Source organism: Chiloscyllium plagiosum, unplaced genomic scaffold, assembly GCF_037043375.1.
Source record: "Chiloscyllium plagiosum isolate Xiang-an unplaced genomic scaffold, Cpla_swu_hap1 HiC_scaffold_23, whole genome shotgun sequence".
NCBI classification, from domain to species: Eukaryota; Metazoa; Chordata; class Chondrichthyes; order Orectolobiformes; family Hemiscylliidae; genus Chiloscyllium; species Chiloscyllium plagiosum.
Window position 1 is genome coordinate 8540051 of NW_028270161.1, and position 12377 is coordinate 8552427.

Genomic DNA, 12377 nt, shown 5'->3' on the forward strand with positions numbered 1-12377 from the left:
CTGCAGATTTGTAGTATCTACAGCATTTTTGCTTGTGTGTGTGGCAGGAATAGAAAAACTCATCTGTAAATTTGATATCTTCACAGTTTATCATCTCAGCAAACCCTCTGAAGACCCAGAATCGTGACTGGATGAAACTGCAGCCTAGAACAGCTGTTTGATGGAATAATGAACAATTTTGTGCTTTTGAGTGCCTTATTAAGTCATAGTAGTGCAGATACTTCAAAGCAGAGGGCGAAGTGCAGAAGTGCATTGGTTAGCTAGAATTAGTGCAAATTACTATAAAGCTCTGGACAAAGGTTTGACACAAATCTCAAAAGTTCTTTTTTGGGAAGGTGGGAGAGAAATAGGCACTCCTGAATATCATTCCAGAGAGATCTACCTTTCCAATAGCTAAATTACATTTTTTATTTTCTTGGAGGCACCTATGAAATGTCACTCAAGCAAAAGGGAAAAAAGTAAACGAACAGGAATGTAATATTAATAATTGTAAAAAAAGTAAAAACAAAGTCCATGTTTCCCTTCCTACTCTTTCCTTACCCGGGGCTGTGCCAACTGCTGTTCTGAATGCAAATGAATATTAGTTTACAAAGCTGAAAGCTCGATCGTCATGTATTTTTAATTGCTTCAGCGTGAGTTAAGTATCAGTGAACAAATTAAATCAGCAACCTATACTGGGCCGACTCTCACCATTCAACTGCCGAGAGCGGTCATTTGTTTGAGATTGCCTATTTGATCATTTTCCAATGATACAGAAGACGGAAAGACGTGGCCAGGAGTATCAGAGTCCTGACGCTGGGACGAGATATCGGTTCCCACCCCCGGATTCGCCGGTAGCAAGGCCAATACAGCAGCCTCAGAGATGGGTGGACTGTTGGAGAATGGCAGGTGGGAGTGTACATGGAGCCTGAAGGGGAACCTGAGGCAGGTCAGCACCTCGCTGTACATCAGACCACGCGTTGGAGCAGAAACCATATGCAGCGAATACCGCCCTGCCGCCAGCATCATAACGGAGGCCGCAATATTTTCCCCGAATAAATTCCTTATTATTGTGAATCGGCTGACCACGAAAAGCTCAGTGCCTCTTGAAGCTTTCCCCATACAGTTCCCCGCTATTTTCTTTAACCGCCGCCCCAGACCCACGAAGCTGTGGAAATGGAGCCCAATGTTCAATGGAACAACATTTTCCTCCCAGCTTGGTGCCATCTGCAACAACAAAGCAGCTAACGTTCAACTTCATGAAGATTCCTGACATCAAACGTCAAACGTCTCAAGTCCAACGACAGTGATTACTCTTATGGTAACGTTCTCATTCTTGCAATTAACATTCACTGGCAATCCTGAATTGGGAGCGGAATCTCCAATGTTGATAGCTTCAAGCTCACTTAGAAAAGCTTAACGACCGCTGCCAAAAATCAAACTAGCAACAATTTCATAATTACATCAAAATTTGTTAACAATCCATGGGCTTTCAGGTATACGGTATATTCAAATATCCAACAGAAGTGAGATCAGTTATCGTAAATGTTAAAGATAGCAACAGAACGTTCGAGCCATATTATTGATACAAGTGTGTTGCGGTTGTCATTATAATAGACTCAAACTTAAATCAACCATTATATGAAAATACAAATGATTGAACCAAGTGCAAATATAATTCAGGTTATGCAGGATGCATAGTAATTACATATTTAAAAGTATTCTTAATTAAAAAGTTGTTCCATATTAGTTCCAAGATTTAGTACTGAAATTGAAATACTTAATTGTACATAAAATACTATTTAAATAATTAAATTTACGATTAAATTCATAAATAAAATGTTGGGTTTTCTTTAATCCCATGAACCACGTACTATGCCCAGTCAAAAAGGGGAATGGTAGATGATTAACAAAACCACTAAAACAGATACCAGGAGTGGCCCAGGGTGATCTCTTTGGCCTTGTTAGCATCCCCTTTGATTCTTTAAGCTGAAAAAAGTATCACAAAATATACACATTCCCCATATCGCCATTTAGCAGAACACACTAAAGGTGCCAAACCATCTTTCATATGAACACATCCTTAACTTCTTTTATATTGTTCAGAAAATTTGCCTCCCACTGAGTGTTATTACTTTCTGTCTCAATTTCACAACAATAAAATGTATTACTTAACACTATTAGCAGATAACAATCAATTCAGAAATAAGACTGTTCTTACCCCTAATTTTCTGCAATTCTTTTTCCTTGCTGCTGTGAAGGTGATTAACATTTTCTTCAGGCATAGTTCCCCCAATTTGTAGTATCTAACCTAAGGGTACAGTGGCAGTGTGGCAGGCAGTTGGATCAGAGACCAAGTTCTGTCCAAACAACTACCAGCACACATTTCTGTAGAGTTCATATGGATGCCCAGTACAAGCAGAAAGGTTGTGCTAAGCCCAGCTCAACAAAGATTCAAAGGGGAAGTTAACAAGGCCAAAAATCATCACCCTGGACCACTCCTGATGGTGGCTTTGTAAATCATCCACCATTCCCCTTTTCTAGTGAATGAAGTGCTTGATTCAAAGGATTTAAGAAATTAGAGAGAATATGTATTTAATAATTAAATCTAGCATTAAATTTATAAGTTTTTTAAAAAGTTTATATCAGTATTTCAACTATTGTGCTACATTTTGGGATTAATATATAAGTTCAGTTAGGAATAGTTTTAAATATTGAAGAAAACTAAAGTCAACTGTAATGCCCCATCTCAGTGCAGGAAAGGAATCAAACCTGGACTTGGCCTGGTCAAAATGGTTCAGCTGGAAAAAGTGAACATCAAGAAAAGAAAATGGCTTTTTATACATGACTCAGTAAAGGTATTCTTATAATAGGAATATAATCAATGGTTATGAGAAGGATTTGGGAAAATTAGAGTCAAACTCCTGAGATCAAAGGTTAGAAAATAACTTGAGGTTTTCAAGATGAGCGCTTTCAATAGAGAACAATATTTCCTCTAAGTGGGTCAACAACAAGTCAGATACAAAAGCATTGTGGAAGATCAAGGAATTGTTGAGAATTCTTTTCACTTAGAGGCCTGTTGGGATTTGGAATATGCTACCCGAAAAAGGTGGCAGATATTGATTCCACAAATAATCTTAAAAGGGCATGTAACTGAAGATGAAGAACTTACATGATTGTGAACAACAGGTGGAATGTGGGACTAAACAGCAGCTGCTGTGTCAAAGAGCATCCTTCTATGCTACAAGTTTCTACATTCACTTCTGATTAACAACATACATCTCCCTTCCAGCTTGAATACCTACTCCAAGGAAATAACACTTGACAAGTTTTTTTTTAAACTAATCATTTTTTTTAAAAAATAGCTTCAGAATCTGCTATAACTTATTCATTGAATCTTTTGTTCCACTGATGCTATCAGAATAGGGATCATCCTTGGCTGTATCAATACTGGGGTAGCTTTCAAACTTTGTTTGATAGCAGCACCATTGACAAAATAAATCCTTCTCATCTCTCCCCTATATTAAAGTTGAGAATGCCCTCCCCCACCCCTTTAAAAGAAGCCATACAGTAGTATTAAATATAACTGGAACATTGTGCTCATTTTGGGAAGGGAGGAAGAATTTGTCGAGCAAATAAACATATACTAAAATTGTAACAGGGTATTATGGAGGTATATGAACTAGATTGGTGAAACTGGTACAAATGGCCTCCCCTTTAGGTGTCAGCAGTGGCTGAGTTGGTTGCACTGCCAACTGAGTCAGGCAGTTGAGTCCACAGCCCCAATATAGAATTTAAGCACAGAATTTAAAGCTGATACCCTAGTGTAGTACTGGGGGTGCTACATTCTCATAGGTGTGGTCTTTTGATTGAGACATTAAAACACTATTCTGTCTATGCCCTCAGGTGGATATAAGTGATCCCCCAATGTAGTGTCAGAGGAGTTAGTTTTGGTGTCCTCGTTAATATCACAGAAACATTATCTCATCATTATCATATTGCACTTTGTGGATGCATGCTTGCGAAAATTAGCTGGCCTGTTTCTTATATTACAGAAGTGACGATGCTTCAACAGTACTTAATTGGGTGTGCAAACAATGGCAGGGTGGTAGTGTCAGTAGGTGAGTAACCCAAAAGGTCCCAGCTAATGTTCTAGTGGTCACAGGCCACGACAGCTGGTGGAAGTTAAAATTAAATTAATTAAGTCTGGAAATGTAAAGTGAGTTGGTGGATTTTATTTTACAATGATGCCATTCAGGGATGGAAATCTATTTACGTAGATATGCCTCCAGATCCACAACATCTTGTTTCTTAAAGGCTCCTGATATGCCAATAATATACAATTTAAGGACAATTAGGGATGGGCCAGCAAGAAACCCCCTCCATCCCAAAGCAAGAACACAAATGACAGTCAATAATCATAAAAGACATGGGGAAAATACCAATCTCTTTTTCTGAATTAGAATAATGGACCCAGAGACTGCTTTTTAAAGCTTCCCCATCCCTCTTCTACTGTCAGATGTTTTAAGAGAAGGGCAAAAGGGCTGAGCACCGATTGCGATAAAACAAAGAACTGCGGGTGCTGATGATTGAAACGAAAACACTGAGGTGCCATTGGAAAAGATAACTCTCTCCACAGATGCTAACCTGCAGAGTTGCTGGGGTCTTTTTTTTTTGCGGAAGGGATTATCGGCGTTAAGTGTTTGAGAAGGTGAGCATTTGCTATCGGGTCCATGCACCTCAGGGGGAAAGACGACAAGGTGGTGGTAGTGAAAGGAAAATGTAGATAAGCAGCCAGTCCCGGGAAGAGACCGTCCACCTCGTCCGCCGTCTAGCTCCGAATGACCAACTGTCAACGCGAGCGCGAGACCCCGACGGGCACGTGACCCTGGCCGGCCAGCGCGCAGGCGCCAAGCGGACACCTCCCAATCAGCCTCTCGGGCCGCGCCCTCCCTCCCCGCCCCCTCCACCCCCAAATAGCTGAGCGCTCATTGGCCGCTCCGGAATCATTCATAGAAATTGCCCGCTCGCCACGTACGAGAAACGCCACGTGCCCTTCCAGGGCCGGCGCCTCGATCTCCAAAGATTGGCACAACGCAGCCCTTGCAGCCTCCCTCGTAACAGGATTCATTGGGGCCGTCGCATTGTTTTGCGGCTTAAATATAATTCTCTCCACCACCCCCCGCCCCCACCTCACATCAATTGCAATGCTGCTTCGTGCATCCCTTCCATTAGATTTGCCAAAGACACACTATCCAACCCGCGCATATGATCCAATAACAGGGGGTAAAGCTGTGAATAAAATAGTTACAATATATGAAAATGCTCATTCATTGTAATATGTATTATTTATGCAAATGTAGCACTAGCCCTTTTCCTTATAAATAAGGCAGCTATAATAGTTGATACTTTGAAAAGCAAACCATTTCCTGTGTACTTCTTATAACCCTACAGCAATGGACCCTCCCCCTCAAGAGTTTCAGGCAGATATATATGCTAGCATGAAATCTACTGGATTACTGCGATGTGAACACAGTGATCACATCAGCCACACTTTGCATTCCAATTATAATTGTCACCTGAGCCCTCAAAGTGACACCATAAGTCCTTATTTTTCCAAACTAAACTTGTTGCACGCTTTTGTATTCAGATTTGCATCACTGTAAAAATCAGACTAAACCAGCAGCAAAAAGTTTTTTTTTAAATTACCCAAGGTGCAAAACAAACACCTGAAACTATGCTGTAATCACATTGTATAATTTATCATTGCAGGTTTCCAAGTTTTGTCTCAACTTTCAGTATTACTGAGCAACAAAAATCGACTTGCTGTGGTCAGTAATGCATTTAAACATTATATAAACATCAGTTTTCCTTTCAAACATACATACATTCTAAAACTGTACTTTTGTAATAGTTAAATGAAATATCCTATATATGAAGAAGTAGTAGGTCCAGTGCAACCTAACTTGTGTATTTATGCCTTCTCTGCTCAGCATTGTCCACATTAAGGACATCAGTAATACTATCAGTAGTAAGGAGATAGATATTTGGGTGAGATTATATGTGTCTCCATTCAAAATATGTAATATCTGGCTGTACATAATTCAAATAATAGTCAAGTTATACCGAGGTAGCTGATATGTTTGAATTATTTGTTGTTTTATTGAATGAAGAGCAGTTAGCTTCTCTACTTGTGTTTGATCCTCAGTCTGCTTTTTATAAAATACAATCTGGAATTATGCTACTGTAACACCAGTAGATTGGCTTCTTCATAAAATCATTTGGATGGAAGTTATTTCTGCAATAACTTCATGCTCACATCATTTCCAAAGCATGTTTCATTCCACGCATCGTCTTTTTGGGCTATTTTAAACTGGAGCATTATTAAGCAGAAGGAAAGTGAGTCACAAGGGAATATCTCTGGCAGGTACCTGCACACTATCCACAGTTATTTACTTACATATCTAGGAAAACACAGATAAAATATCTACACCTCTTTTTGAAAAACGTTACTAAAAATCAGGAGAAGGAAGTAATTCATTCATGGGAGGGCAGTGTCACTGACTGGACTAGCATTTAATACACATCTCTAATAGCCCAGAAGACAAGTAAGAGGCAAAAATATTGCTGAGGGTCTGGAGTCATATGTAGGCCAGCCTAGATGAGGATGGACAATAGACAATAGGTGCAGGAGTAGGCCATTCTGCCCTTTGAGGCTGCACCACCATTCAATATGATCATGGTTGATCATCCTTAATCAGTATCCTGTTCCTGCCTTATCTTCATAACCCTTGATTCCACTATCCTTGCGAGCTCTATCCAACTCTTTCTTAAATGAATCCAGAGACTGGGCCTCCACTGCCCTCTGGAGCAGAGCATTCCACACAGCCACCACTCTCTGGGTGAAGACGTTTCTCCTCATCACTGTCCTAAATGGTCTACCCCGTATTTTTAAGCTGTGTCCTCTGGTTTGGCACTCACCCATCAGCGGAAACATATTTCCTGCCTCCAGAGTGTCCAATCCTTTAATAATCTTATATGTCTCAATCAGATCCCCTCTCAGTCCTCTAAACTCAAGGGTATACAAGCCCAGTCGCTCCAGTCTTTCAGCATAAGGTAGTCCTGCCATTCCAGGAATTGACCTCGTGAACCTACGCTGCACTCCCTCAATAGCCAGAATGTCTTTCCTCAAATTTGGAGACCAGAACTGCACACAGTACTCCAGATGTGGTCTCACCAGGGCCCTGCACAGCTGCAGAAGAACCTCTTTGCTCCTATACTCAATCCCTCTTGTTATGAAGGCCAGCATGCTATTAGCCTTCTTCAGTACCTGCTGTACCTGCATGCTTACCTTCATTGACTGGTGTACAAGAATACCCAGATCTTTGTACTGCCCCTTTACCTAAACTGATTCCATTTAGGTAGTAATCTGCCTTCCTGTTCTTGCCACCAAAGTGGATAACCATACATTTATCCACATTAAACTGCATCTGCCATGCATCTGTCCACTCACCTAACCTGTCCAGGTCACCCTATAATCTCCTAACATCCTCCTCACATTTCACCCTGCCACCCAGCTTAGTATCATCAGCAAATTTGCTAATGTTATTACTAATACCATCTTCTATATCATTAACATATATTGTAAAAAGCTGCGGTCCCAGCACTGATCCCTGCAGTACCCCACTGGTCACTGCCTGCCATTCCGAAATGGAGCCGTTTATCACTACTCTTCCCTAAAGTGAACCAGATGAGTTTTTCTGATAATCAACAATGGATTCATGGTTATGACTAGACTCATAATTCCAGACTTTTACTGAATTTCTTCGTAAGTCACCAATTTTCCACTATTCACAAATCTGTAGCAAATATGATCTGAAATAAAGAAGTTTCAGGTCCATGGTTTGGTGGTTTTCGTGTGTTTCACAATTTCATAGTGGATCGATTCAAATGACCCTAATTCTATAAATCCGAAAAGGAACGTGATGAGATTTAACCCATATGCAAAACTTTCTCCTGTAAACGTGAAAGATAAGATCTGTGTTCACTATGCTTTGGCTATAAAGGTCTAGCTCATTAACTCATCCAACATACTATCACTATAACTTGCTGCTAATTTTCCATTCAAATTATCTTGACTTTTTTGAGATACAAGGAAACAAATTTAATCGATATGTGAGACATTTTGTGGGCTTTTAGGCTTCAACAGAAACAGGAACTTAGATTATTTAATATCCACTATATTATTGGTTTAAAGTTACTGTAATTCTTTGTTGAGCTTCATTCCCATCCTGTGCAAGCATCAAGAGCTGCTATAAAATTCATGTGGATCTGTCTTTGAACAAAGCAACATGCAAAAACTGAATGGCAGGAAAAATCAGGCGATTCATCAGGATTGGCCTAGAGAAGATAGTTGCTGTATGAAACCCTTCGCGTTAATCACCAAGCTTTATTTTGAAAACCTCGGGGAGAAGCTAACTTTCAGAATTCTGAAAAATTTATGTTGAAGTGTTCACTCTCAGTAAGAAGGTAAATGCTTATGGAAAAGTGGAATGTTAAATGCAACATGACACTAATGGTTTAGATATAAACCCAGTTTATATAAATAGCAAGTGACACTGCTTCTTCATAAAAATTGAGGAACCATTTTAGAAAATAGTTTGCTATAAATTCTTTATGCACATTTAACTTTTAAGCCACAGTAACATGAAAAGTGCTAGCCTAAAGTAGTAAACTTAGAGTATCTATATTAATTGTTTTTAAGAACACTTTATGTAACTTAATTGAAGATTTTAGGATTAAGGGAACTGTAGGGAGTCTTCCAGAATAAGTGAGTTTATGATAATGAACTGATTTTTTTGAGATTATTGTAGGTGTCTTGTTCAATTTGTAAGTGGTTTATTTTAGAAACAAAATGAACCAGCAATTTTCCCAAGTATTGATCAAGTGGGACAAAGCCTTCCACTTCCCACTGATAATCGTGTGATTTCAGCTACTGCTGTCATTGCTAAAGGAATATTGCCGCTTTACCTGGTTTATGCAGACAGGTCCTACACCTGATAACCTTCTCACTTTCCAGCTCGTGTCCAGTCACAATGTCACGATTTGCTATTGGCTTTTGAAAAACAAAGGTACCACATTTGGGTAACATGTGCTCTTGACAGTACAGTAAATAAATAATTCCTACAGGGCGATGGGTACAAAATAGCAACCTCCCTCGTCATTTCAAGAAAGGAACAAATGAAATAACATTACGGATCGGTTATCCTAATCACACTCACCGATTAAACTTTAACTTCACGGTCTGATCGCAAGTAACCTGCGTTCAAAAATGCCGCTGCTGCTTGATAAGCCGCGTGCTGCCTTTAGGACCCTGTAGAAGAGTGAGGCAGTGACAAGAGCTACACATTCCCCAGCTTAGCATATCCATATGGCGCCAAACAACGATCGTTTGCCGCTACAGACACCGAACCTCTTTTTATATCAGGGACAAGGGTTACATCTTGATTTGTAATTACAGCCCTAGCGCGGAGATTAAGAACAATCGCTTTAAATGCGCACAGAGAGAGAGAGCGAGCGAGGAGTAAACGCCTTGAATCTTGTGTATCTGATCAGCAGAAGTGAAGTCTTGCCATGCGCGCTTGACAGAATATCGGCATATTGATTCTTCCGCAAAAGCTAAAAATGGACTTCATCGGAGGTTATTTGCATCAAACTAATCCACTCTCGGGGGGCGGGGGCTTGGGCCTTTAATTCCACCCGTGTTGGAAACAGCGTGCAGCCCCCTCCAAACCTCAAACCTTAATGCTCGCATTTCCTTTCAAACCCACTGATAAAGGCATTGTGCTTTGGTGAAGCCCCCTCCCATCACAACCCCCTCCTCCTTCTCCTCTCCCCCCTCACCGCGTTATTTCTCAAAGTCAGCACTGTCTATTCATTTCTCTATTGTCACTGGCTTAAAAGATGATTTCTCAATGTAATTTCTCACCACTAGCGGGGTCATATGGACCCTCTATCCATTGCAATATTCCACCTGGTCCGGGCGATAAAGCAATTTGCCAAGCTGTCTCTAATGTGCATGAGTAATGAAAGAGAAGGGGGGGAGAAAAGCAGGAAGTCCCTTTTTCTCACTCAGAAACGCCACAGCAGTATCCTCCCTCCCACTATACACTGTTCCCCCAGAGTAAATGGGAAACTAAAAGTCGACACCCGCCTCTTTAGAAACCAGCTCTCTCCTCCTCTACGCCCATAACCTCTCGGATCGCATACTGTACACAGACATCAATATCAGATGCAATCTAGATCGCCAACAAGTGGTTTAAGAGGAAAATAAAGCACAATAAGCAATTGCAACACACGGTGCACCTAATTTGCATCGCATCTTTTGCTCTGTATCATCATTAACCCTCATCGCCAATATACTTCTCCGTATGAATACCAACCATCGATTTTTTGGGGGCGACTAAATGACATAACGCCAGTTTTTTCGACAGAATTCGTTCTAATTTCACCACCGAGTGATGTTGGATAACAGGCCCTTTAATACAGAAACGTACCTTGGTGTTTTGCCAGCTTAGTTCTGTAGTCAGAAAAGTCTTCCAGGGGAAAAAACTTCGCCAGAAAAGCGACGACTTAATTGACCACTTAATTCACTAAAGGACCTGACTGTACACCAAAACACACCGGAGAGAAGTCGGGAGTGAAGACGGTTTGGTTTTTTCCCGTGAAAAAAGCCTTAATTTTTTCACTTTAAAAAAAAACACCTTTCCCCGCCATATTGAAATTGGCAAGGTTGCCCAATATTTATATTGTACAGGCAGTTACGTAACTTGCAAAGGGGAATACTGCCAAACACCGAGCGACAAAAACAATAGTGCAGGAAATACAAAATATCTTATTAAAAACTAACAAGGCGCATAGGCTATAACAAGGCGGCATGACAAGGTAGGTCAGCTTAGCAAAACCGAAAGGAGGTTACAAGCTTTCAGACGAGCTGAAAAATGACAAGATATCATTTTTTTGGAAGCAGAAAACATACAATGGCAGATTTAACACAGGCACGGGGAGACAGAGAAAAACAGACAGCGTTTATAATAAGTCAAACTCTTAAGCATTTCGGGGAAAAATACCTACATCCCTCTTTCCCCCCCCCCTCCCCCCGAGAGGAAAAAAAAACCTCAGATAATCTCGGGGATATTAGTGTCTCCCTCCCTTCTTCCCCGCGTGTTGAACAAGTAATCAGAAATAAAAGGAAAATGCAGAGAGAGAGAGAGAGAGAGACGCAAGCACTTTGCACAACTTGCTTTCACCGTCATTTTTTTTGCCAAAACAAGCTCCAGAGATCATTAGCGAGAGAGAAAAAAAATCCTGCAGTTTTACAATGGAGCGGAAAACGACGGTCTGAGGCAGTCTGACTGCCCAGAGGCACACATCAATGAACAGCGGCTGACTAACTTACCGGCAGCAAGTTATTTCGCCCAGAGTAGCAATGTTAGCTGGTCTATTTCAGTGACCAGTTTCTGGAGCAGATCTCTTTTCTAAGCCTCATTCCAATATGGCATCCTCCCGGCGCGCATGCGTTACCAATTATTTTCCTGCCAACTCCTTTTCTGACCTTTACAGCAGTTGCAATTTTTTTTTTATTTAGGGGGTGCTGGGGAAAACTGATTCGGAACCAATTGTAGATCAATTCGTGGGTGTGCTGCTCCAACTTTGCCTCGCCTGCCTCACTTGACTTAAGACACACACACACAAACACAGATACAGACACACACACACACACACACAAACACATATATATAATAATCGAAAACCTCCCTAATCTTCTGATTGGCATCATTATCCGGGCCTCATAGCGATCACATCTATCACAAATACATTTCGATATGGCCCCGCTATTAAGCTGACATCTTTGCTCTTTTTTTTCCGCCTGTTTTCCTTTCGAGAAGATGGGTTTTTTTTATTTTTAAAATAAAATGAACAAAGTTCGGCAGCCAATTGCAGTGGTGTGCCTGCGAACAAAAAATATCTAACTGGAAGGAGTTACCCCACGTCAACCCCTGTGGTGCTCCTTAACTCGGTAATTGCGAAACTACTACATCCTAGGAAACTTAAAACTCGTTTTATTTTTTACACAGAGATTTAAAAAAACACCATGCGTGCCGATGAGAATGTTGTATTTTCTCCCCTTTCTTTAGCTGACTGCGGGGTTTGTGTGCATGTAGATTTAAAATGCGAGTGATTTGCTGATATTTTACCAGGCTCCCCACTCCTCAGTAGAAACATGAACATGTTTCTCGCCACAATATATATATATAGTGATGCCTTCCCTCCTTCAGATCTACTCCACACACAATGAATTTGGGTGCTGGTAATGGCGTTTCTTTGTGGTACATTTC

General features: G+C 40.7%; 1 protein-coding gene across 4 annotated transcripts in view; it reads right to left on the minus strand.

The window, feature by feature from the left end:
• Positions 1-11592, minus strand: part of sfmbt2 (Scm like with four mbt domains 2) — a 221350-nt gene extending 209758 nt beyond the window's left edge. For 2 of the 4 annotated variants that reach the window (XM_043714122.2, XM_087999352.1), the window contains exons 1-2: positions 11438-11581; positions 9261-9352 (exon numbers count right to left, since the gene is read on the minus strand). The gene's annotated coding sequence lies outside the window, so the exon portion shown is untranslated. Of the gene's footprint in view, positions 1-9260; positions 9353-10535; positions 10556-11437 lie in introns of those variants that run through there. The other 2 variants (XM_087999353.1, XM_043714123.2) reach the window with 2 other exon arrangements.
• Between the last annotated feature and the right edge of the window lie 785 nt (positions 11593-12377).